Here is a 26,713-nt window from a genome sequence, read left to right as displayed (position 1 = left end):
TTAGTGGTGTATCAACCAGGATCTCAAAATCCGTCTGACTACTTGTCCCCGAATGCATGACCAGCCACTGTCGGTGAGTTATCTGTAGGAAAGTACCCCTGGTTACCCTCACTTTTGGCATGCTGTCAGTATGCTTTGACTGTTTTCACTCAGATCATGCTAACCAGGACCCGAGTTATTGCACTCTCTCACTCTAAAATTGGTTGCTTAGGACTTTGCACACCCCACTATTGGCACACTGGTGCCCCCATATAAGTCCCTAGTATATGGTACTTAAGTACCCAGGGCATTGGGGCACCAGGGGTTCCCCATGGGCTGCAGCATATATTGTGCCACCAATGGGAGTCCAGGCAAAATGTGTCTGCAGGCCTGCTGTTGCGGCCTGCGTGAAAAGAAAAGGTGCATGCACCCTTTCTCTACAAGTCACTGTAACTCTCCCGTATGGTAGGCCCTCTTAACACAGAGGGCAGGTTAAATGTACCTGTGTGCGAGGTCACCCCCGCATGAGCAGAGGTGCTCCTACAAACTCCAGCTCCATTGCAGTGGACTTCGTAAGTGCAGGGAAGCCATTTTACCTGTGTACTGGACACAGGTCACCACCTGTGTCCAGCTACATAATGGTAACTCCGACCTGGGCATGTTTGGTATCAAACATGTCAGAATCATACCCCAATACTGTTGCCAGTATTAGTTGTATGATTCCATGCATTCTGGGGGCTCCTTAGAGGACCGCCCAACATTGCTCCTACCAGTCTTCTGGGGTTTTCTGGGCAGCCCACGCTGCTGCCACCCCTGAGACAGGTTTCTGCCCTCCTGCTGCTTGTCCAGCTCAGGCAGAGGAAGGTAGGACAAAAGATTTCCAGTGGGAGATGGAGGTAACACCCTCTCCCTTGGAAGTAGGTGTTACATGGCTTGGGAGGTGTAGCCTCCCCAAGCTACCGGTATGCTTTGAAGGGCACTGTGCCCTCCTTGCATAAACTGGTTGGCACCAGTCCAGGGACCCACGGTCCTTGCTCTAGTGCAAAAACTCGACAAAGGAAAGAGAAAGTGGAGTGACTACTCCCCTGTCCATCACCACCCTAGGGTTAGTGCCCACAGCTCCTCTAAGTGGCCACTTGATTCTGCCATCTTGAATCCAAGGTGCGCAGAGGCCCCTGGGAGCATCTGTGTGGCCAGGTCAGGTAGGTGATGTCACAGCCCCCTCCTGAAAGATGGTCACCCTGCTAGGTGACCAATCCCCCTTCCTGAGATATTTAGGGTCTCTTTCTTGAGTGGGTCCTCAGATTCAACATGCACGATTCCAGCAGGAATTCTCTGCATGGTTTACTTCATATTCTGTCCAATGGGACTGCAACTGGACCCTCCAGGAACCGACAATCTGCAACTTTAGCTATAACTCCGCTCTGCAACATTGTTTCTCTGGCTCCTTCCAGCAACTGCAACATTTCCCCGGCTGTGCTTCCTCTGAGGGCGGTGAGTCTTCAGCCTGCACAAGAAGTAAGAAGTAATCTCCCTTGCAGTGAAGGAGTCACTCCCTTGCATCTGCAGGCATCAGCTGCAACGACTACTGGCTGTGTGGATCTGCTCTCCTCCAGAACTGCATGGATCCTGCATCACAGGTGGTGGTCTGGAATGGTCCCCTTCGTCCTCTCTGCCAGCTGTCCAACTTGGGAGACAGTAAGCCTTTGCCTATCCTTGCAGGACAGTACCCCTTTGCACCATGACTCTTGCAGCTACTAAGGTTTGTTTGCTCCTCTTCCAAGGGATCTTCAGTCTTCATGTAGCCCCGGGCCCCAGCATTCCTTTGTGAAAAGCACAGTCTCCTGCCTGCAGCTCCAGCAACGTGGGACTCCTCTTCAAGCGTGCCGAGTGGGCCTCACTGCGACTGCTGTGCCTGTTGCCAGTGGGTTGTCTCTGGGGGCTGCCTCCTCTTCTTGTGACTCTCCCAACTGCTAAAGGTCTCCCCGGACTCCCCTCCTTGGGTCGAGTCCCCTGGGCCTTGGTGGTCCTCTTCAGCCTTGCAGCTTGTCTTCTTCCTCTGTTGCATTTGCCAAGGTATGTTGGTGGTTCTCCGGCACCATTGACAGACTGCAACCTGACAGACGATATGGGACACCATCTGCATCACTCCAAGCGCTCCTTTTCATCTCCTGTGCTGCACCGCTGGTCTTCTTCATCCCACGTCGACTTGGTCCTGCATCTACAGAAGGGTGGGTAGTGGCTCTTGCCACAACCGGACACTCCAACAGAAACTGGACTTGGTCCTCTTCATTTTCAGGTCCTCTTCTGTTGGGATCCACCTTTAGATTCTTCAAGTCTTGTTTGGGTCTTGCATAAGCTTTTTCCAAAGTCCTCCTGTTGGTTTAGGGGAAAACCAAGTATTTACCTCTGTTCTCCTGGTCGCTGGGGGTCACACTGGTACTCACCTCGTGGGGTTCCTAGTTCTTCCAGCTCCCTTCTACTGATTCTACTTCCTTGAGTGGGGGATTGCCTTTCACATTCCACTTTTTTAGTATATGGGTTGGCCCTCCCCTAGGGCCCTCACTGTTTACCTAAAATTTTGCCAAAGCTTATTGCTTTCTATGTTCTTTACTGATTGCTAATGTGTATATAATAGTGTGTTTGCTTACCTCCAATTGGGTGATTGCATATTCAGTATTCTATTATTTGTGTTACTATAATAACGAACCTTTATTTTTGTAACACTGTGTGGTTCTTTCATGTGTGATAATGCTGTGTGACTATAATGGTATTACGTAAGCTTTGCATATCCCCTAGATAAGCCTTGGCTGTTCGTCCACAGTTACCGCTTGAGAGCCTGGCTTCCTAGACACTGCCTACAATACACTAATAGGGGATACCCGGACCTGGTATAAGGTGATAACACCATAGGTGTTCACCACACAGCAGGCCAGCTTCCGACAGCATCTTGAACTCAAGATGTGGAAGAATAATTGCGATTGGTGGTGGAACGGTCAAGGCCTCTACCCATCTCCCTGGCTGACATTATAGGGGCAACCAGGTCCGATGACTGTCTTCAATTAGCAATCTCATCAGTAGCCTCCGGGACCTGGCACACACTTATGCACAATGTGTCCCGCCGCACAGAAGAAGCTTGTTTGACATTATCATCACTTCACAATGTCAGGCAAGAACTTGTTGTTTCCCCTGAATGGTGCCTCCTGAAGGGCCTGGACTGGTAATTCCCACCTCATTTCAAAAACAGGTGGTGGACTTGGCCCACTCTGGCCATTAAAGAGTAGTGAAAACAAAATCGAGATTCCGTGCAAAGTATGGTTCCCTGGTTTGGATGACCAGGTTGTACGCACCGTGTGGCACTGTTCTGTGTCAAGCGGCTGGTCCAGCTAAACCACTGGCTTCCATCTTTACAAAGACCATTCCCTCTGTTCCATGGTACAGGGCAAGTGCAGATTTTGGTAGCCTACCTGATGGTCACATGTTGGTGATTATAGACGATCCTAGAAGAATCCTGAAGTGGAGATTCTATATTCAGTAATGGCGGTCTAGACCATACCTCATTTAGAGAAAGTTATGGCGACTCATGGACTATTAAAGGAAAACAGGACCGACAATTGTACCCCATTTTCTAGTCAAGAATTTGCAGATTACTTGGCATGTAGAGGTTTTCATCATCGCAAAATCACTCCCCTCTGGCCGCAACTGATCGGGGCGTCTGAACACTTCATGAGGACACTAAACAAAGGGCCTCATTTACAAAGCCCGTGGAGCAGAGCAGCGCAGCAAGTGCTTTGCTGGCCACCCTGCGCCACTGGGAAAGGGCAGAAATGTGCGGTATCCACAAGATTTCTGCCCCTGTGCTGGTGCACAAATTGCCATGGTGCAAGGGTGCCTGCGTTGTGGGGAAGATTGTTTTTGTGCAGGAAGGAAGACCTTCCTGCACAAAAACAATCACAAGCAGTGTTTTCCTCTTTCTATATGTGCTGCAGAATCTATGGTGAGAAATAAAGATATCCTTCCCTGTTGCATCACTCTTACGCCACCCCTGAAGTGGCCTAGGAATCTGATGCATGCCCAGTCTTGTAAATCTGGGAAGGCGTCAGGTTCCTTCCAGTTCCATGGGTGTTGCATGGGAACACCCCAAGCAACACTCACGGAACACTCCTTTCACACAGTTTTATGCGTGAAAGGAGTCAATATTTACAAGACCATGAAAAGCGATGCAAGGTGGCTTTGCGTGGCCTTGTAAGTATGGGCTGGCACACTGCACCACCAGAGCGTTAAAAAAAACCAATATGCTCCAATGACGCATTGTGCCACTATTGCCTTGTAAATGAAGCCCAAAGTCTTGAGAATTGCTGTGGACAATGGTCAGAATATGGAGTGGGCTTTGTATGCTTTTCTCCACGGTCTCACTCCTTATGGTACCACCAGAGTGTCCCCAGCACATTGTGTATGAACCGGATGGTGGTTGGCACCATCACCCAAGTTGGAGAACCTTCCGCGTTACAAGATCAAGTAGCTGATGCGTTGCATCGGCACAGCACACAAAATGACTGCATCTCAAGGAGCTGGCAAACCAAGTGACGTGATGGCCGTAATGGTGATTTGGTATTTGTAAAGAACAGACATCCTGGGAACAAATTTAGGTTGCCATTCGAGATTGTACCAGGGAGAGTGAGTGACGTGAAAGGAACCATGGTCACTGTTCTTAAGGATGGTGAGACAATCAAAAGAAGCATATAGTTCTTTAAACTATATATTCAGCCAGACACTGAACCAAAGAATACGAAGGATACTCAGTCAACAGATCAGGTTGACAACGATGAAGAAAATATTAGCGATCAGCTAGGCCTTTGCATCATTCCCTTCCTTGTCTGGCATGTCAGCTGGTCCAACAACAGCTGATCAGTTCAACCGACTCACAATAGAGTGGTCAGAGAGATGACCCCAACATCGCAAAAGTGAGCCGAAAGGAGATGAGGCAGTTTTCCACAGACAAGGCATGGGAAGGTATGATCTGCGACCTCAGCCATTGACTTCCACGAAGTTAAAGGATTTTGTACTGAGCTGAATTTGTTCTTCCTTTCACTATTCAACAGCAATACCGTACCTGTGCAGTCTCCTAGTTTTCATGCAGTAAATACTTTGGCCCTGATTTATACTTTTTGGTGCAAAACTGCACTAATGCAGTTTTGCACCAAAAACTTTAGCACCGGCTTGCACCATTTCTGTGCACCAGCGAGGCACCATATTTATGGAATGGTGCAAGTCGGTGCAAAGGGTGGGCTAGCGTCAAAAAAATGACGTTAGTCGTGTGGGACTTGCACTATGGAAGAAGGGGGTTTTGCCCCCAAAAATGACGTTAGGCCGGATAGAGTAAAAAAAAAATACCTCTAAACTGCCTAGAGTAATTTTCTGATGCAAAACCATCCATACCACATGACTTCTCATCTTAGAAAAGACAGGAGTCATGCCCACCACCCCAATGGCCAGCACAGGGGACCAGGGTCCCCTGGACATGGCCATTGCACTCAGTGCCATGTAGGGGGGCCATTTCAGGGCCCCCTATGGCACTTTAAAAAATAAAATGCAATACTTGCCTGTACTTACCTGGGATAGGGTCCCCCCTCCTCCGCAGCCCCTCTGGTGTTGGGGGGGGGGTGGTCCCTTGGGCCTGGGGAGGGCACTTGTGTGCTTATTCCATGGTGTTCCACCATGGAAATAGGCCCACATGTCCCCTAATGCCCGCCCTGACCCAGACGTTAAAAAATGGGGCAAAGCAAGCTTTGCACAATTTTTTGACCACTCCCATGCACCATTTTTGCACGGGAGTATAAATATGGGTTTAAGGCCATAGAGTCATTTTTTGCACGGGAATGCCTACTTTGCATCTCATTAAGGCAGGGTAGGTTTCCACTTCCAAAATATGACTTTAACTCCATAAATGTAGTGCTAGACAGTCTAGCACCAAAGTATAAATATGGAGCTAGTTTTGCACCGAATTAGAGTAAAAAAAATGACGCTAATTCGGTGCACACAGAGTGTAAATATGCCCCTTTGTTTTTATTTTGTATTCCACTTTATTTTGGTTTGTTTGGGTAAAGGAGGTATGTTATGTTGGGATGGGTCATCCCATCTGGCAAAATGAGGGAGGGGAAATCGCTGTTGTACCCCATCACGTGTGGCCACAAGGTAATGACCATGAAGTGTCGAGGGACCCTTATAAAAGGGCCCGGGCCAGGACCTCGTGGTCAGAGGAGTAAAAGTAACTGGTGTGGGCTCCACTTAGTTGCCCCTTCGCCAGCCCGCACCGCAATTACAAACACAACAGGGTAGAGGAAATTATGTTACAAACCACTTGATACCCCCTTAAATAAATCATATAGTTAATGTCTTGGCCATTCCTTTGCTCCTACTGGCTGACCTATGAGAAGGGCATGGACCAGAAACTACAGAAAGTCAACCAGCCTTGTGGACTCGTGTTGACTTTCTTGGCCCTACTGCAGCCTTTACGACCCCTGAAAACAAGGGTAGGAAGGGCGATGCCAGGATGCCAAGGGTAAAGAGTTCTACCAAGGGCTCCCACTAATTGACTTCTATGGCTGCCCTTTTAAAGCTGAATGAGTAGAACATCACGGAATATCGATGATCGCTCAAGGCCTACTCCTGCAAAAGGTGGTTCTGGATCAGGCGTGCACACCTGCCCTTATTCGGGTTCTACAGCCATAGCACTGAAGCATGGTCGCAGAGGTGTCATTTTTGGAGCATGGGGCACATGTCAAATATTGTCAATGACACAAGTGGAAAAGTAACAAAAAAGTTCTGGAACAATGGTGAAGTGGTGACGTGGGTGCGCGGAGGCTCGACGTTCGGTTAAAAAAAGTTTTAATGTCTTTCATGGCATGTATACTACTAGAATATCGAGTACAAAATATTGTTTGTCAAAAATATCACGGCCAGAATATCAACTAACATAATATTGTGACTGTAAACATAGACAAGTATTTAAGGGCAAACGGAACGCACCAACTAGGTGAACATTGTTACGTAAAGATCGAAAGTGCTGAACAGTAAAACTAAATGAAATAATTATAAATTATTACATAGCCCATATTACCTCATATTTTTGGTTCCTAATAATTGGAAATAGTTTACTGACATCGTAAGCATGGAATGCTGAATTGGCATTGCCAGGTTTTAAACTCGTGACCCGTACTTCACACGATATGTGGTGTTCAACTCACCGACCATAAGAGTATTTTCTGAGATTGTCCCCAAAAACCCGGAGGAGTCCAATCACTTCTGCCGAAGTAGACCTTTTGCAACTGTGAGTCCCAGCCGCCTGCTTGCACCCGTTGGTAAGAAGATTACAGGTAGAAATACTCTGAGTATGGGTAAATGAAAGGTGAGAACCAAGCAAGGCGGTACTGAAAAACTGCAAAGCCATGAGCTGTAAGGAAATTGAGACCAGGGTAAGAGACCCCTTAGAGAAGGGGATTCATGCTCCATGGAGAGGAATACGAAGGGTATCCCTGGATGGAGTGTCATGTGGCTGGAAGAAAGTGGCAATGCATGTCTACATTTTCATTATGAGGATTCATTGGGTCCGTCAAACTGAGGACAATATTTGTCACGCTTCAATTTTTCAAAACGCATATCACATTTGAATAAACAAGTGGGCATGCCAAGAGTGTGACTCTGGTGGAAGTGCCATGATTTTGATACCAGCAGACATGGTATTATTTTTGGGGGAGGGTATAATTCTGAAACGGGGGTGGATGCCACTGTTCTGAAGCTAGTAGAAACGTCAGCACTCTAGCTGGGGGCATCTTATATATAATGATCCAGCATTAGTGATGTACACGTAAAACTGGTGTGCCTTAGGGTCATAATTCTGAAAGGGGCGGACAGGCCTTGATTCAGAAACTAGTGACACGTCATAACAAGTCATGCGTTTGGAATTAGTGGACATGGAGGGATGCTGGGATCAAGGGTATGCCATGATTTTTTTGAATGAGCCTAGGTTTCAGAATTCTCAGACATGCCATGTTTTTGATATCGCTGGGCACTGAAAGGTTTTGAGACTGGTAGACATGCCTTGATTTTTAACTGATAGGCAGTGTTTAATTTGTAAAAACGTAAGTGCCAGGGCCCTTTTCAGAAACCCTCTGCAGCTTGCACCACCTATTGCCCCTGCCATTAGTGCAAACACAACTATTAACCATCACACTCCTACAAATGTGGACATTCATTCTGTTCCAGCCCACCCAAAGCTATCAGAAAAGCATGGGTGGCAGGAATTATTCATTTTTAATGTGCATTGAATTATAACACAGTTTTGTTGTGGTCATCCTAAAATTAGACAGACAGCGCCAACATGTGGTAGACTATCTGAAGTGCTGATGCTGAGAATTATGTGCCGGTGCTGAGCACCAGAAACCACCAGCTCAAATTAAGCACTATTGATAGGCATTCCCTTGTTTTGGACTGTTTAATATCCCTCAAGATTCTGGAATTTTTGAGCATTTTGTGATCATGAAACTAACAGACTTGTTATGACTGTTGAACAAACGGCTATGTCAAAATGTTGGAAACATAAGACATTCCACAATTCTGAAACTGATGTGTAAGCTCTCGCCAGTGGCACTTTTCGAGTTCTTCAGTGCCATTCCAGACTCTTATCTTTCCCCGCTTTCATTATCAATCTGGATGACCACAACTGAAAGTTAAGTATCAACAGCACACACAATTTCGGTCGGATTAACCTCTGACAACACCCACCCGCTCCAACGCACAGAGCAATGCCATCACCATCATCCGATCTCTAAATCTTCAACATGTTCTTTACCCACCACCATCCACCCCCATTTTGACCAGGTTGAGATACACTATTATCAACAATCCTCTCCCTCAGACCCTCTGATATATATCATGGCACGTCAAATCCACACTGACCCAGCAATACTCATGTAACCATGCATTTACTCCAACAGCTTTTTGCCCACAGCCCTGATTTACCCCCTCACCATCCTGTACCTCAGAATGCAGGTGTGCAAAATTATCTGCAGATAGGAGAAACATACTCTCAAACATCTGGATGAGTACAAACAGGTCACACCCTCACAGCTGCTCTAGATGTATCTATATCATCATACTTCAAAGACCTCATTACAGCCGTATGTTCCCAGACCCCATAATTATCCAACTCAATTAACTCTCTGCTCTACTCCCTAGCTGACTTAACCTGTCCTCTTCTCTAAAATTTCTACCATCTGCACACATTCTGCTCCCTATACTGCCACCCACTCACCTTTTTGTGTTCCTCCACGCAAGTCCCTTCAACCTCATCACTTTACTCCTGTCTCTTCTCCCGCCTGCTATCTCCCTTCTTCCCAAGTCCCCTTTTACTCTAGAAGTCTACTGCAGTTTAGGTTCATTTGACTCATTCATTACTATCAATGTTCTTGGTGTTCCATTCTGCGGAGACTGCACTTTCACATCGCAGATATTGTCACCTTTGCACATTATAACCATCAAGCATCACCCTGGTCAATGTCTCTTTTTTACTTACTACTTTTGGAGCACACACCTTGATGAGAATTTGCTTTTTTGGCATGGTCACGTCACCTCGATTTTATTTGCCTTCTTGCTGAACGCTAATTTTGCAGGATACTAAACTCTGTACACTTTAGTCCTGCTAAGCAGTGGTAAAGTGCTTGTGCTCCTCCTTTCAACATGGTAAAATCAGTGTACTCATGTGGGTACATTTAATTTACATTTAAGTCATGAGAATATAGAACAACTTGTACGCAGGGCCTGTACATTTAATGCTGTGTGTGTGCTGTAGCACTCATGGTGCCACCCACTGCAGTAGTACTGTAAAACATGTCTTCAGGACTACCATTATAACCCCGTTTACAACTCCAAGCTTGGCCTGTCAAAAGAACCTCTTCTGATAGGCTTAAACCTTCCTTTTAAATATTACTATGTCATCCTAGAGTAGGACGGATTGCCCATAAGGCAGGGTGCATAGTATTTAAAAGTAAAGGTATTTAAATATAAAGATTCAGGCCCATATTTATACTTTTTAAGCGCTGCATTTGCGCCACTTTTTGAAGCAAAAGCGGCACAAACTTACAAAATACGATTGTATTTTGTAAGTTTGCACCGCTTTTGCATCAAAAAATGACGCAAATGCGGTGCAAAAAAAGTATAAATATGGGCCTTAATGTTAAACATGTCCTTACAGAGAAATATCCCTAAAAGCTATTTTCACTGTAGCAGGTTTAACTGTTCCATTTGAAAACACTGGGATACAATATTAAGTTGAATAAATGCCAACTCCATCTAGGAAAAAGCTACAAATTTAAATTTTGGACTTTCTGAAATATTCATTACAGGACCAATTCATTGGGGGAAGTCAGATTTATAATAAATATTTTAGAAAGATAACTTTTAGAAAGTTACCTTTACTGTGCCTGAAGTCCATGGAAGCTAAATTAGCATTTTGTTCTCCCACTTCTGCTGCCAGTAATTAGCATATGAACAGGCGTGAATGATTTGGGAACTTGCTCCCAGAAGCAAACAATAGGATGACCTGAATGGGCAGTTGAGCCATCTGAATCTGACTCAATATGCAGGATACGTCAGTGGGGAACCTTTTTGACATAAAACTGTAAGATCCTACTTTAATTTCGGATCCTGCTTGACAGGTCTGCTGGGGTTGTTCATACGACACTTACGGGCACTTGAAAGAGGCCTCCATTGTCACCGGCAAATGTTAGCTGTCACTTGGGCAGGGCCTTTAATGTGTTCTCCCCAGCTAGACAAGCCTCAATCACATTGGACCTCTTTTCAAGATCACAGTCTTAAAGCCTGTTTAACAGGTCTGCCGGGCTTACATATGATATTTGGCCACACTTCATAGGAGAATGACAGGAAGCCAAAACCATTCTTGTGTATCCCCTGTCTGGTTGTTCAGAATCAACTTTGTTCTACCAGACCTCTGCCTCAGAAGTTGTTGTGGGTACGGGAACTGGCTCAAAGTGGATTTTAGTATTAGATGTGGGAAAAAACTAGGATTACCATAGGACACACACAGCCAGCCCATCAGAGCTCAAGTTTAATGTGGTAAAAGACTTTGGTCTACTTGAAAATACTCGAGGTGGGAAAGGGTTATCCCTGGGAACCTTTACCCTATTCAGTACGGCATCCCCCGGGATAATTCCCAGTAGCTAGCTCAAGCTAAGTATACATGTGGCCTCTCCAGGGGCTCTATTCAGAACACTCCTGGACCTGTCAAAGATCAAAAGAGGACAGAACCTGCCATCTGAGACCAGAGAAGAGCCTAGAAGACCGGACCTGTTCTACCTCTTGTTGCTAAAACAAATAAGTGGATTCAAGGGCCATAAGGCTGATCTCCTGTTCAAGTGACGTGGATACAACAAGCTACAAGAGGCTTGGCTCTGCTATTGGTTTCTGCCTGACACCCAGTGAGTCTCTAACCACTTCCCCTGTGGGCCTGTGGGGTCAGAAGGTAAAATCCTTGAACAGGGCACAGCTGGTTAGTGTATCTGACCCGCGCTACATCTCAGTCAGCATCAAATTGCACTTTGGTCATGTTCTACAATGACCGTTGACCATTATTGCCACTCTGTTCTTCTTGGTGCTATTTCTACTTACATTTTTGTCATTCTGGTGTCATTTGTTTATTAAATTGTAGTCTATTTTCTTACTCATTTTGGGATTTTCAATATTTTGCATTTCAACTTTATTTTAGTGCTGCATAAATACTTTCCATTTTACCTCTAAGTTAATCCAGTCTGTTCTGTGCTGTGCCAAAATGACCAGGGGGTTGACCTCAGGTTCAGTGATTTTAGTGGTTCACCCTGACAAGGATTGTCATTATTGCGTGAGGTTAATACCTACCCCCTCAAATAATAACTCAGTCTCTTATACACATAAATACTAGGAAGTGCCAGTTTACAGAATTACCTCACAACATATAGGCAAACATGTATTAAAATTATCATTTTAAATATGGTACACACAGACAACCCAGAAGGTTAAATAGCTTCTCAGATTTCTTGAGAACCACGAAAAAGTACTTATACTTTTTAAGCACCGCATGTGCGTCATTTTTTGACGCAAAAGTGGGGCAAACTTGCAAAATTCAATTGTCGTTTTTAGCAGCGCTAAAAAAGTATAAATATGGGCCTTAATCTTTATTTCAGTGTCAGTTTTACCAGACAAACTTCAGTTCACAAAATCCTTCCTTAATTTATCTGAAGCATTTAACACTAAATTATGCCAGCTGCTGATAACCCTTCTCCCTCAATTACTGCCCCAGGAAAAGGCTGGTCTATCTGTGTCTCAAACTCAACCTCTAGCTGCAACTTAACTGTTTATTTTGTTTCTAAAAAACATATATATATTTTTTTAATTACATATTTCCCTACGTGATAAAGTACCATATGGTAAAGATAAAACCTATAATATCGTCTTACCTGCTTGGTAAAGCTGGAGTGGAAAATGCTGTTCTCCTCACAGATTAAACAAGGTGCAAACCATGTACCTTTAAAAAAATCACAGGGGGCAAATAATCATGTAAATATGATCTACTTCTGTTAGCTGCAATGTACTATGTGGCCATTTGCACACCAGGAGACATTAGTACTAAAAAAACAAGCAATGCTCCTGTATGGGACTACTGGAAAACATGCAGTTTTTTTCAACCAAAAGGTTACGTCTAAAGACTAGGCATACTGTCTTTATCACCATTTAAAAATCATGAAAGTAAGTCCATACACTTCAGTGTGAACATAAATATGACTGTGTACTTTTCATAGAGACCCAGCATACATATTAGGCAGACCTATTGTGCGTATTAACATGGAAATTAAGTATTCCACTCATGTACCAAGTATTTCATGTGGCCAGACCTATAAAGAGATCTCTGTTCTAAACCCCTACCTATTACATTTATGAGAGAGCACAATGTAAATCCCATTCCTATTGCATTTGTCAAAAAGTCTTATGGTATTTGCCAGTGTGTCCATAATATAAGCCCCCCTTATTATTTTATTCAGGGGGTTCTTTTATTGTTCGGAAATTGGTTTTTCTTTCCTACTGTGTCTGAGTGAGAGGTCACAATGTGAAACCTCTCCTTCTGTAAGGAAAATCTGGTTCATGAGATTCCATGGCAGTCAGAAGTTACTAACCTTAATTTTGTCGTCTAGGGTCACCTTTTAATGTCTGTGGCCACAGTACCCTCGACCCTCAGATGGGAACTAAGGCCCATATTAATACTTTTTTAGCGCCTCATTTGCGTCATTTTATAACGCAAAAGCAGTGCAAACTTACAAAATGCAATTGTATTTTGTAAGTTTGCCTCGATTTGGCATGAAAAAATGACGCAAATGTGGTGCTAAAAAAGTATAAGTATGGGCCTAAAGGGCATATTTATACTCTGTTTGCGCTGGATTTGTGTAATTTTTTTTTACCCAAATCCGGCGCAAACTTAACTCCATATTTATACTTTGGCGCTAGACCCGTCTAGCGCCAAATTTATGGAGTTGGAGTCTTTTTTTTAATGTGGAAACCTACCTTGCGTTAATGAGATGGAAGGTAGGTGTTCCAGGGCAAAAAATGACTCTAAGGCCTTTGCGCCTTATTTATTCTCCAGTGCAAAAATGACACACGGGAGGGCCTTAAAAAATGACTCTTAACCAGTTTAGAGTCATCTTTTTTAACCCCAGGGTCAGGGCAGGCGTTAAGGGGCCTGTGGGCTAATTTCCATGGTCTCCCACCATAAAAGCAGTCCACAGGTGCCCTTCCCTGCCCTCAGGGACACCCCCTGCCACCCTCGCCCACCCCTGGAGGACACCCATGGATGGGAGGACCCATCTACGGTAAGTAGAGGTAAGTGTTTTTTTTTTTTTAAGTGGCATGGGGGGCCTAACTTGGTTTTTGCTGAGACAGGAGTCATTTCCATGGGGCTTGTGCGTCAAAAAATGATACTAGTCAGGTTTGAGTCAATATTTTTGACTCTAACCTGAATATGCACCATTCTTTGATGCACAAACGCCAGTCTTCCCTTCGCCTCCGCTGCCCGGTTAGAGTCATTTATTTTGACGCTAACCAGGCCGCAGCGCCGGCTAACGTCATTCCATAAATAATGCACCCGCCTGGCGTGTTGGAATGGCGTTAGCCGGCGGTAAACTTCTTGACGCAAATCTGCGCTAGCGCTGAATTGCGTCAAAAAGTATAAATGTGGGCCTAAGTGTCCCATTTATTGTCTGTAAGGGCGAGTAGACAGAGCAGTCCACTACAGACTCATGAAGATGCTGCTGGCTAAAAACGCAGAACACAGAAATGCACAACGTTAACACTCCATAAAGCAATGTCCAGCCAGTACATTTTCTTTAAAAAGGGAAAGTTCTGTAATGGACATACAATTAAATACGAAATACAAAATGACAAATAGGTACCAGATTTCAGGTGGAATTACACATTGCAATCTCTCTGATAAGGGCCTGGCTTATGAACCAGAGTGCAAGTCATGTTTCCTAAAGAAATATTATAGGGGGCAACTAGCCCTGTAAATGTAGTCTGCTCCACGAATTATCTGTGAGGTATCATGTGATCATTTACACACCAGGAGGCTTTAATCGTAAAAAAACAGTGATGGTCTCTATGGGCATACTGGAAAAAAAGTTGCCTTTCACAGTCAAATTAGGTAAACCTACGGGCTTTCTCCAGTCATTCACTATGTAAAATGAGCGGCCTACTGCCTTTATCATCACATTTAGTTAAAAGCAAGCCTGATGGCTTGAACTTGAACATAATGCCTAGAGAGACTCATTAAACAATTTAGGGAGAAACAAATTACTGACATGAACATTTACTCTTCTTCTTGAGACACCAAGCCTTTACTGTGCTGCGACCTCAAAATAATGAAATGTACTAAATCTATTCCTATTGCTTTTATCATAGAGTTGACAAGGTAATTCCTATTGTATTTGACAAAACTAGATGTAAAATTGGAGGCCCACTGTATTTGAAACCACATTTAAAAATGAATAAAGTAAGATTATTGACTTTAGCATGAACATAAACATGATAGAGTGGTGATGTTTGTGTCAACTTCAATATAGTGTAATAACAATCTACACCTAAAGGCTTCTTGGCTTTAAACAATGCGTTTTGCAATAAGTAATTTAGGCCTACTGTCATAACCTCACTTAATAAAGAGATCAGGCCCTTGCATAATTTTTCCCAAGAACCATCAGTTCTAGAGCCTTGATAATTGGGTTGTCACCATAACAGCATCATGCGTACAATAGTGAGCACAATCGGTGCAATACAAATGCCAGTGTTCAGCGGAAGCTTTCAACATCTGTCCAATGAAATGCAGTATGGAGGAAGATCAGTAGGTGGCCAAAGCCTATGCCCCTCTTTCAGGAGGGCTTATTAAAGGAATTTTCGAATGATCACTTAAGGAAAAGGCGACAGCCGCGCTGTCAAGCCAGACCTAAAAGTCAAAGAGGAAGAGGACGGTGTCAAGCTTCTCAAAGAAAGGCAGAACACTCATTTATGCCATATTATGGAGACTTGTTGGATTGCTCAATAGTTCATGATACAAGCAGGTACAGAGTAAGATTATGGAAGTGGATACAGATGACCTTCACAAAGTGCTAACACCAGTACACTATTTTAACTGAGCAGGTAAAACATGAAAACCTCCTCTCGGGTATCAGGGGAGCTTCACATCACAACTCAACAGCAAGCACTTCGGCTTAGCAGAGTTAGCATGAGCTAGAACACATTGCTATGCGCTACAATGGTTAAGTAGTCACACAGAATAATTATTTTTAATTCCAGACTAGAAAATACAGAATCCTGCAAAACTGGTATTTACCTGGTGTGTGATTTGTGGACAAACTATCTGTGTAGCATTCAGGATCACTTCCTCTGATATTTAGCTCCTCGTTCACCTCACTATTATACCTATTTTTTTCACTTACCTGCTTTTTAAATATTCTTTAACTCTAAGCGCCTGATTTACAAGGCCTTAGCACCACTGTTGCGTCATTTTTATTAATGCAATGGTGGCGCAAGCAGTGCTTTACACTGCTCCACATTTACGAACTGACTCATTGGGTGCATTTTGTAAAACCTTGTGTCACACTATGCCTGCACCAGGTATAATGTATGCAAAGTAGGCATTCCCTAAGGAAAAGCCACGCAGAACTGATACAGTGAAATTTACAACATTTCACTGCGTTGTTCAGTGACTTCACTGGGTCAGAATTTCAACGCCTTCTGTAACGAGGCATTAAACTGATACAGGGATTTTCTCTATGGGAGCCTTCCTTGCATTGCTAGTAGCGTCATTTTTTTTACGCTAGTCCAGTAATGCGTCAGTTTAGCACCACAGATGCCTCAGAATTTCTGAGGCATCTGTGAAAATGTGCGCCATAAAGGTCTGTATCGTAAATACAGTGCACCCATGGTGTCATTAGGGGGTTGTAGAGCAGCGCAAGAAATCTGACGCATCGGAGCTGATGCTTCACATTCTTGTAAATGAGGCCCTAAGTATTTCATTATTCTTATAAAATAAATTGTCAGTCAAACCCATTTAACCAGCCAAGCCCTCTTGAAAGGACTTGGTCACTGGCAGTAAATGTAGTAAATATCCCAGTGAGATATGGAGTGATGAGACTGGTTTGATCTTTATATCTGCAGTCCCAAGATTCATTTTTTCAATGGCATGATTATTGTAATGACTTCTATTGCCATCACTTTCTGTGACAGCACTTACTGTGGTGACGTTAGGTTAAGGGTGTTTTGATGTCACTTTCCGTGAAATGCTACCTCAATGGCAGTGCAAGTAAGTCCCAATATGCATGCAAAAAAGAAGCAAGGAAGCCAAGGTTTTCCCAAATTTAGACTGGTAAAATACCATCCAAGCCAATCTGTAAGCAGCTCATGACAAGTCAAAGAAGTATAGCTACAAGGGAGCACCCAGCGTAAGCACAAACGACATAATTCCTGGCTTAGTGTGCTGCATAAATTATGCAAAAAAAGAAAATATTCCTGGGTAGATCTCAAGCTTTAGATGAAGAGCAGTTCTTTTATATGGAGCACTCTACAACACCAACGATACTGTAAATATGTTTACCTCCAACGTTGGTTATTCTAGCAGCATTTTTAAGCATCGGATTAGCATAGTGCTGTGCTCGAAGAGACAGAAAAGCAACATGATTTATGTGGCGCACTAAGCCTGAATGAGCATTGCTTGGACATATGTGTGCGCCCATACGCCTGTATATTATTTATTTTATTTCTATTGGGATGAATGTGTCGCAAAAAAGTAACTTTGCAGCACTAAGGGAGCTTGATCAGTTACTTCTGTTGATCAGGGCAACATTAGGAAACTGGTAGAGTGTAGAAGTTTGGGTGATCTACCAAACATATTCTTAAAATGTGTAAGATAACATTTAAGGTATTAAGAAACCTACAATTTGCACATGCAATGAGAGGTATGATTCAGTTCAACAAAAACAGCATTGTTTTCTTATCCAGCAATTGCTGAATACATTATCATTAAGTGTAGTGGATGAATCATCTATGCGCATATAATTATCTTCTAAATTGTGTCCAAGTAGCTTTAATGCTGTGATGTGTCGCTCCTGAGAACAAAAATCTTTTCTGCGTCATCCCAGGATAGCAAGCACTTAGAGTGGGGCGTCAGAGATGGGTTCTTTTTTTTTTTTTTTTAATTTAGAGATACAGATTCAAAGGGGCCCCAATTCACAAACATATGTAAGTACGTTTATGTCTGAAAAAACAATCTGAATGAGTAATCTGCAGTAGTAAATATCACACAAGTGGTGGGACGTTTGGAAAAAGCCACAAACTTGTATGTTTGTGGCAGTTTCAAGCTCTGACCTGACCCTTTCCCAAACCAGAAATGATTATAGATTTGCTCCAGGGCTGGAATGTTTGCCCTTCCAAGTTGGGGAAAAGAACAGATCGACCCTGTGTGTGTGGCGGTATAGGGAAGGGCTTTCTCGACAGGGAAAATGGTTTGAAAACAGAGAAAAAAAATATCTTTGCACAAACAACACTGCCACTGTGCCTACATCTACCCTATGTATATTCCCACAAGTGTAATGTCATTTGACAACAGCGCAGGACTCCGGGAAACCCGCCCCTGTCGCACCTCTCCAGGGGCCATATGTACGAACACATTTTCCCATAGACACAGAATGGATAAAACCCTTTGGTACATCTGGTCCCAGGTGTACTACTGTGAATTCCCAAAAGTTGTGAATCTGCTCTCGCACTTTGGAGGCCTTTTAAGGCTTAAGATACACCATTTTGTGAATTGGACCCCCAAGTTTGATCTGTGCCGTACTTGAAACAGTTACTTATCTGGTATAGTTAAGTTGCTATTAAAACTACCTATTTAGTTTAAATACAGTTAGAATGTTCGTTTATTTAGCATAGTGACAAAGTTATAAACTATACGAAGTATCAGAATCACACGGTTACCACAGTTTTATGTAAGAGTTACAGAGTTAAACGGTACATAAGGTTAGTTCCACAGTGTGTAAGGTTGAGTTTGGATTAGTCACATAGGCAGGACACTTGCATACTCAGGGGCACACTCTGGTGTGGGGGAGGGAAAACCTGGCTCTTGCCAGCAGAAGTCCTGAGATCCATTGGTTAATTGATAGATTAACTGGAAGTTCCTATATAAGACTGCCGTGTCTTTTACCCATGGCAGCTTTAATCCATGTTCCAAGGGTAAACCTGTAAGGTGGGAATCCCACCATGCCCAAGGTGGTGGAACTGCTGCGATCAGTTGCTCCACAGAAGACGCGTCACTAAAAGGCAGTGACTTTTCTTCCAGTCCGTCACGGAGACTTGAGACCTGCAGGTAATTTCCAATGGTGAGGCTCGATCACCAGGAAAGACATCTGCACCTCCCTTCTAAATAGGATAATGATAAACGAAACAGAGAACTGAAGTCTCAGTACTGTTGTCTTTTCAGTCTGTCCCCTGGGGCAGGTGTATAAAATAACAATATATGGATGAAAGAGAGTTAAACTGTCAGAATTCGTTTGGGAGCAGGGTTGCATAGTTGCACATTTAGCTTAGTTGAATATGTGCATATTTACCAAGTTAGGTTACTTGAGTGACGTCACCATCTATTGTGTTCAACTTCTCTTGAAAAGCTTTCCTCTAGCAACTTTCTAAAGCTGATGTCTTAGAATAAAAAAATATACAGTTATGCAGCCTTTGTTAATCTTCTTTCAAAAAGGAAGGAAAAACTAATTCTTGACCTGACACTTCGTTGTCAGACATTCTTATTATTTGTTTTATTGTAAACATGGAACACTCCAAAGCTGTGTTTGTAAAAGGCTATCAAATCTGAATTTCTGAATCTGAGTTTCAAGCACTACATCTCAAGAGAGCATATTTCATAGCATAACTGTCCCCACCATGAAATATGTGGTCCTATGATGTTTTATTAAACATCTTTCCCTCCAAGCACTTGCGGATTCTCAAGTTAATCATATGTCACTAGGTATGTGAAGGGACTTCAAAAGAGCGTACCTCTTTCAAGATGCATTGACATCACAAGGGTAATGTTTTTTTCCTGCAAGATGGAAGACTGACGAATAAAGTGTGCTCTGGTGGGATTTGGATTTTAAGCCATTTGCATTTGAGTAGATGTGTGGGTGAGTATGCCTAAATGGATCCATTTACGCATGCAAGCACACGCATAGCAATTGGAAGGCGGTAGGAAGTGGGAGTTAAATTTACAATCGTTATTGAGTTTAAAACTATGAAAATCTCCCAATGAAATGCAAGTATGAAGTTGTTTTTTTCAAGTAACATTGTGTGCCAAATGGGTCCTTAACTCCCCTCTACTAGCATAATTTGTCACCGTGTACTTTGATGCTAAGTATTCAAGATGAGTTAAACTGGTCATAAAAACTTTGCATGACCTTAATAAAAACATTTTCAAGGCTATTTTTGGAGATACTGCAGTCAGGGCTGAGATGCATAGTCCCCCAGAAACTGAACTACCGTCTGAGAAATCTGCATGACATTTGTCTAAATGTAATCATTTCAAATGTTCTGAAAATTGGTCAAGGCGGGGGGATATTATCTGTGGCACTCCAAAAGCAGCATTCCCTATTTAAGATACACACATGTTACATTTGTACTAAAAAAGGATTCTTTATTTTTGGTTTATTGTAAATTTGAGTAAGGATTGAGAGTTTTTTTCCGTGCAGTTCGCAAAGTTTAAAAACACTTCTGAGAAGTATCCCTCCGCCCCTAAGGTCATGTGCATGTTTGCTTGTGTTAAGCGAACTGGACAGTGCCAAAAGCCTCACTCAATTGTCTCTGGAGTAGGAGCCAGAGGGCAGAGAGTGCCTGGTGTGCACAGCTAAAAGCTTTGCTCTGCCAAAGACCATGTGCAAATGGCTTCCGAGAGATTGGAGAATTGGCCAGAGGGAGTGACCAAAGGCTTTGTCTTGCAGCCAATACCAACTATGCATGGCTGAAAGCTGTTGGCAACCAGTTATTACTTTGGCCAGTGACAAAGTATTTTATAACAAAAACAAAAAATATTGGTTATAGTTTTTTATATATATATATATATATCACAGAATAACATGTTATTAAAAGGGGTAATTCTAAATTCAGGTGAGTGGCCATTGTGATCCCACCTAAACTCTTAAAACACTGAAATGTGCAAATTACAGTGAGATGTGCAACAATAACTCACTTAAGGCACAGCCTGTGACCTCACACATAATGTAATGCCTGAGATAGTCAAAAGGTATCTGCGCATCTAATGGACTCATGAAGGCATGCAATTGCTTAGTCTAGGCATAAGCAAAAAAATGCTAATACTAAACTGGTTTTGGGCAGTTATGTCTCAACCAGAGAGGAAGCCATTTTGAAACCAGAATATTACTGTTCACAATCAGATGGGATGAGGATAATTTAAAGCATATTTTTGCCTCCACATTAAAGAACTTGGATGGCAAGAGCTACTGGGTTACACTATCTGAGAAATGCAATAATGTTAATATTGTTATACCCTGGGGCTGTCATTAGATTACCTGTCTAGTAACCAAGAACATTCCATATTATTGGTGTCACTACATAGTGAAATGTTTTCTCGAGTTCCAACAGGAGACCTTAATCGCTCAGTAAAGGAAAAGTTACTGCGATAGTTCAATTTATCCTAAAATCACATGACTCTAAAGTTTTACACAGGTAGAGGCTAAGCAACTTTGTGAGTGATCTATGGGTTAATTACCTTTGGTAACAATATTTCTGGTTACCTGCAGATTCTTTACCTTGTGAGTATTCCTTAGGTGTCAAACTGGATCTGGAAACTTAAAAGCAGTATTTCTGCACCCCAGTGCGTGGTGTCGTTCAGCTCCACACGTATTGCTCTGCTCCAGAAGTGTCAAGTGGTTTTCATGTAAGCACCACCCATGCGCACTGATGTCAATTGTTTTCTAGGTTGTCAGTGCTCTCAGATGCAGAGCCCATCAGCAAATTGGCATGACCAGTATGCAGATCTCTAGATTGGGATCTTTTTAGATAGAAAAATAGCACTGATTTCATAGGACAGGAAGACGGGAAGGTTGGTTAGGAATCTGTGGTTAGAAAGAGTAGTCGCCAGAAAGACCAAAAGGTACCAAAGTTAAGCAACTTGTTCTTCTGATACTGTGATATCAAAAGTACTGCTGGGGACAGTAAGCGCCCCTCCATGCCCTTTTATGAAGCCCCTGGATCAACAGGGCTTCTGTTTACTCGATTCAACACTACTATTAAAAAGATGGTAAATAAAAGGGCAAGCATTTACTTAAAGGTTGACTGGTTGAAGAAAGGAAATAAATAGGGTGTCTGCACCACTTACATTTAGGAACACCTTTATTTTAAAAGACATTTTGCAGGGAATATAAAAAATGATTATAAAGTCTGTTTCAAATTCAAAAACTGTACTTAATTAACAAGCAGATGTTTTTCACGTTATATCAGGTCTTTGAGAAGTATACTTTTTAACATAAATTTAGTCATGCTTCCCCCTGAACTGACAACAATGCTAATATTGACCTCAGAGGCAGGTCAGTTGTTATGTGAACCCTTTGGGTTGCGGGGGCAGCTTTTATACGTGGACAACATTACAGTTTATTAAATCAAACACAGGAGAAGGTTTTGTACTGTAAACATCTTGAAGTCATGTATTTCAAGGTGCTCTTAAATGTAATAATAAAGAGAAACGTGGGAAAGTGAAATAAAACAATTGCCTAGGATAACACAATATGGTCATGTGGGGAAGCCAGGATTGATCTCAGGTTTTCTGGTTTCACATTGTGTAATTCAGCCACTAGATATACAGGTTTCACTAATCCTACACCATTTTCCTCCACCCTCCCCACACACACACACCTGCCACCCTGCTGGAATCAGTGCAGCTCTTGGTCACACCACAGACCAAACTTTTTGGCCCCTGGGAAAATGTTTGTGAATACCCATGTTCTGATAGATATTTCTAACTGCAGATTACTCTTCTTGTAAAGAGATACCATAGCAGTACCTCCCATGATGGTGGGTCTGTAAACTGGCCTACAGAAAAAGTTCTGCAGGTGGGCAAAATGCCCCTCTCCACAGACCTGACTGTCAAGGCAAAAACAAGTCATGAACATAAGTACCAACACCCACGTAAGTGTCTGACGAATATCCAGGACAGCCACTCCGAATGACAATGTAGTGGTAGCTGCTATGGACCTGAAGTAATAAGTTCATAAGCCTTCTGGAGGCTGCTTTTTTACCCACTGCATAGCAGATCTTCATTCAGCGAACAACCCATTGAGAGATGGTCCGTTTTTTGGGGGGTTTTGGATTGCCTTGCTCTTGCTTGCTTTGCTCCAGAAAACCATACAAAGAGATGATCATCCATGTGGTGTTCTTTTAAGGTCCAAACAACAGAGTCTCTCTCTCTCCCCCTTTTGATGGATGACATGGAGCAAAGATACCAGAACGGTGAAAGCCAGACCGACGTGAAAGGGAGTGACCACTTTTGGTAGAAAGGAGGTGTGGGTCCTTACACCAAATTATCCATACTGTAGGCAGATGTAAAGAGCATGCAGTTCACTCATACGCAAAGGCGATGTACTGCCGATAAGACAGAGCATCTTCAGTGTCATAAGTCTCAATGAACAACCATGCAGTGGCTTAAATAGGGTGAATTGAAAAACATGAGGACGAAGATCAAGTCCCTCTGTGGCATCACAAGGGGTTTTGGCAGAAATACATGTTTTACATCTTTAAAACTCTCATCACAACAGGTGATTTAAATTAAAGAGCTCTTATCCAGCAACTGCAAAAAGGTCTAAAGAGCTCAAAAGTAACCCTTAACAGTGTCCGATGCAAGTCCTTGCTGGGCTAGGAACAGAACAAACAACAAAACTTTAAAAAACTTTGCCTCTAATGGCTCAATTTGTCAGGTGCTGCACAATCTACAAATATGACGTACACTGATTTTGTGGACCGACGCTTTCAGCCAAGATGATATCAATGGATTCAGGGCAAAAGGTACGGAGATGAATATTGTGTAGGTTCTGGTGCGCTACCCTGCCCTACTGCTGTGAGAGAAGATCCTCCCAAAGCAGCAGCTTGATCTGTCGACTGATGCTCATGCCTGGGAGCACACACTCTCCTGGCCCAGTCCAGTCCCACTAGGATGAATTGGGTCTGGTCATTCCGGATCTTCTTCAGAACTTGGGGCAGGAGAGGCAGTGGTGCAAGGCATACAGTAGTCCCAAGCTCCAATCTAAGTGGATGGAATTGATGAGAGAGTGCTGCTTTTGTATTTTCAATACACAAACATGCTGACATTGTGCGATCTCAGCTGTTGAGAAGACAGAGCCAGGGTTCTTCCCATTGCTGGAAGATGCCCTGAGCCACCTCTGGATGCACCTCCCTTTCAAGATCCACTAGGTATCCTTGGCTAAATTTGTCAACCCTGGTGTTGAAAGATCAGTTGGTTTACCATAAAAGACAATTGATGGTGGTCCAGCAACTTTCAGAGGTGCAGGGCCCCTGGCACAGGGCCGAAGACCTCATGCCGTCCTCTGTGTTGCATTACCATATGCGGGTGGTGTTTTGGTGAATACCCACGGGGCACTATGGACAGAAAATGCTCCTGGTCCACTGTGAACCATAGATGGTGCCTGCAGGATTGAGATATGGAAACAAGTGTCCTGAAGGTCTAACGCCACCATCAAGTTTCCAGGGTCTAGGACAGCCAGGAACTGGGCTAGCATGAGCATGTTCAGCTACAACAGGACAGTCATGAGGCTTCCTCCTCAAACAACAGAATCTCATAATTGTTACAACCCTGTAGTTGGAATGGCATTGTGTCTTAGCGGTGAGGAGAAGAGAAACAACACAGTAAGGCATAGTGTCAACCAGGGTGGGACTTAATACAATGTTTTCAGAGGCTTCAACAAGGTGGGCAGCAGGGCTTACAGATCAAAGAAATTGATGGGATCCAGCCACAGCAGAGTCTAGAGCAGAGTGGATGTAGACCACATGCTTTTTCAGGTCGCCAAGAGAAAAATCTTTGCATTCATGTAAATTCAGAGTTAAAGGTTTGGCTCAGTTAGTGAGCTACAAAATTGGCACGGGGGAAGAGCTTGTTTCATTTGTACAAAAGCATGTTACAATTCCTGAGACCACAGCAAAGCTTCAGGGGTGTCCTGGTATAGGTTTGTTGGAGCTTTGTCACTCTGGTGTACCCAGGATCCACTGGCAACTGTACCCAACCATAGCCAAGAAAGTTCATACTTGAGAGAAGGTCACCAGATGAGACAACTTACAAGAGGCTTCAGTCCATTGTGATGTCAAGTGACCTTCTCCAACAGAGATTTCATGATCAAGATAGTGTACTCTGGAGAGGAAAAACTGCAGTTTTTCCTTTGAGGCCTAATGCCCTTTCTGGCTAATTTTGTGAGAAGAAAGACACAGTCAACTGTGCAATAATCCAAAGTAATAGAGCCCACCAATAAATCATCAACGTACTGCACCAAAGTAGAGACCCCAGGAAAGACCAAATTGTCCAAATCTATCTTTAAAGCTTTTGTCATGAAAGTCAAGAGTCCCCAAATAAGAACATAAGAGGAATTGACTCTGCGTGTATGGAGAAGAAGGCCTGTATGGAGAATGAAAATAGTAAATCATGGGACATTTGCAGAGATGCAAAAAGATTGGTAGCGGGGTTGGGGACCACAGGGAAACTATTCATATCCACATTATCAATTGGGCACATAACCTGTAAAAATCTGTCATTGGTCTTTCCTGCCTTCTTTATAGTAAGGATAGTCGTATTACATCTGATAACAATCTGTACCAAAACCCTCTGGTGAATTAAGTCTGCAATGACTAGACGAATCCCGTCTGGTGATGTCCAGAGAAACAGACGTTCCTCACATTTTAAGCCCTTGTGGACCGCAAAGTAAAGGTCACCTGAGAAAGTAAATCCGATAAATCTTTTACACTTTCCATACAGTTTGCAACAGGTTAGCAATTCCTTTCATATAGTAAAGCCAGCATTCTTTTCTCACTATTTTGAGGGATGCTGAAATAGGCTCCATCTGATATAGAGATTGGCCACAATGCTTATTTGTAATAAGGGAAAGGGGGATGTAAGTGTGTTGGACATGTGGTGGGGAACATTCTGGTTTGAAGTACCAACTGTGTCCATGGACAAGCCCTGAGAGGTTATCAATGGAATTGAGAGGGCTGCAAGGATGAACAGCTGGCGTCATTATTGATAAAGCAAGTGATATGTTTACCCTTTATCATACAATTGATATAGGAGCCTTCTAATCTACAGGAATCAGGGTTTTCAGGGCACAATTGGCACTTCTTAAGCAGCCCCAGAAGTCAGAATTAGGTTCTGATTGGTCAGGTTAAATTTGGGTGGGTCAGCGAGAGGGAGCACATTGGAATTAGCGTTAAGTCAAACCCTTTCCAATGCCCTGGCTCATCTTAGGCAAAATATGATCCTCCCACACCCAAGGCCTCTCATCTGCCACTCACATGGCCCCTCCCGTCCCATTGTCCCCGCGCCATTTGTTTACCGCTTGTGACAACTCTTTGCCCTTGTCACTTCACATTTTGTTGCATTTTTTGCAATTTTAAAGACATCTGTCTGGATTTAACATTCTCTTTCTCTCTTCTGAAGCTATAGAATGATTGACAACAGTCACCAACTTAGTTAGTTTCTCCGTTTGCCATCCAATAGAAATTGTCATCAATTGACTTCTCTCCGTCAGTAACAATACCTGCACGCAGGCAGCACCTACAGCTTAGGCCACCTCTGTTTGACAGGCAGTGACTGGATATCTCTCAAACACATCACACAGCCTGCCTAGATAATCTGCTAGCTATTCCCCTTTATTTTGTTAGTAGTCTGAAATTTTAGTTCAGTCAGTTTTTACCAAGCACACATCAGCAGCAGTATTCAACAATGCATCCTTTGCCATACTCTGTGCCCCTTTGTTCCAGGAATCTTGTCTCGACCAAGGCATTTTAAACCAATTGGTCTCTCACTTCATTGGGTACCACTAAACTCGACTCACGTCAGCCCAGTTTGGTCTACTACAAACACTTTCCAATTCTTCAC

The 26,713-nt window shown here is 43.2% G+C and overlaps 1 long non-coding RNA gene across 1 annotated transcript in view; it reads right to left on the bottom strand.

Moving 5' to 3' along the window:
• The window catches only part of LOC138247212 (uncharacterized), a 101,559-nt gene that overhangs the window by 37,018 nt on the left and 37,828 nt on the right, over positions 1 to 26,713 (bottom strand). Inside the window, exon 2 of the long non-coding RNA XR_011194365.1 lies at positions 12,489 to 12,556. This is a non-coding gene — a long non-coding RNA (uncharacterized lncRNA). The remainder of the gene's footprint in view (positions 1 to 12,488; positions 12,557 to 26,713) is intronic.

This window comes from Pleurodeles waltl, chromosome 7, assembly GCF_031143425.1.
Source record: "Pleurodeles waltl isolate 20211129_DDA chromosome 7, aPleWal1.hap1.20221129, whole genome shotgun sequence".
NCBI classification, from domain to species: Eukaryota; Metazoa; Chordata; class Amphibia; order Caudata; family Salamandridae; genus Pleurodeles; species Pleurodeles waltl.
Note: the sequence above shows the minus strand (reverse complement) of the source record. Positions and strands in the feature narration are given on the sequence as shown.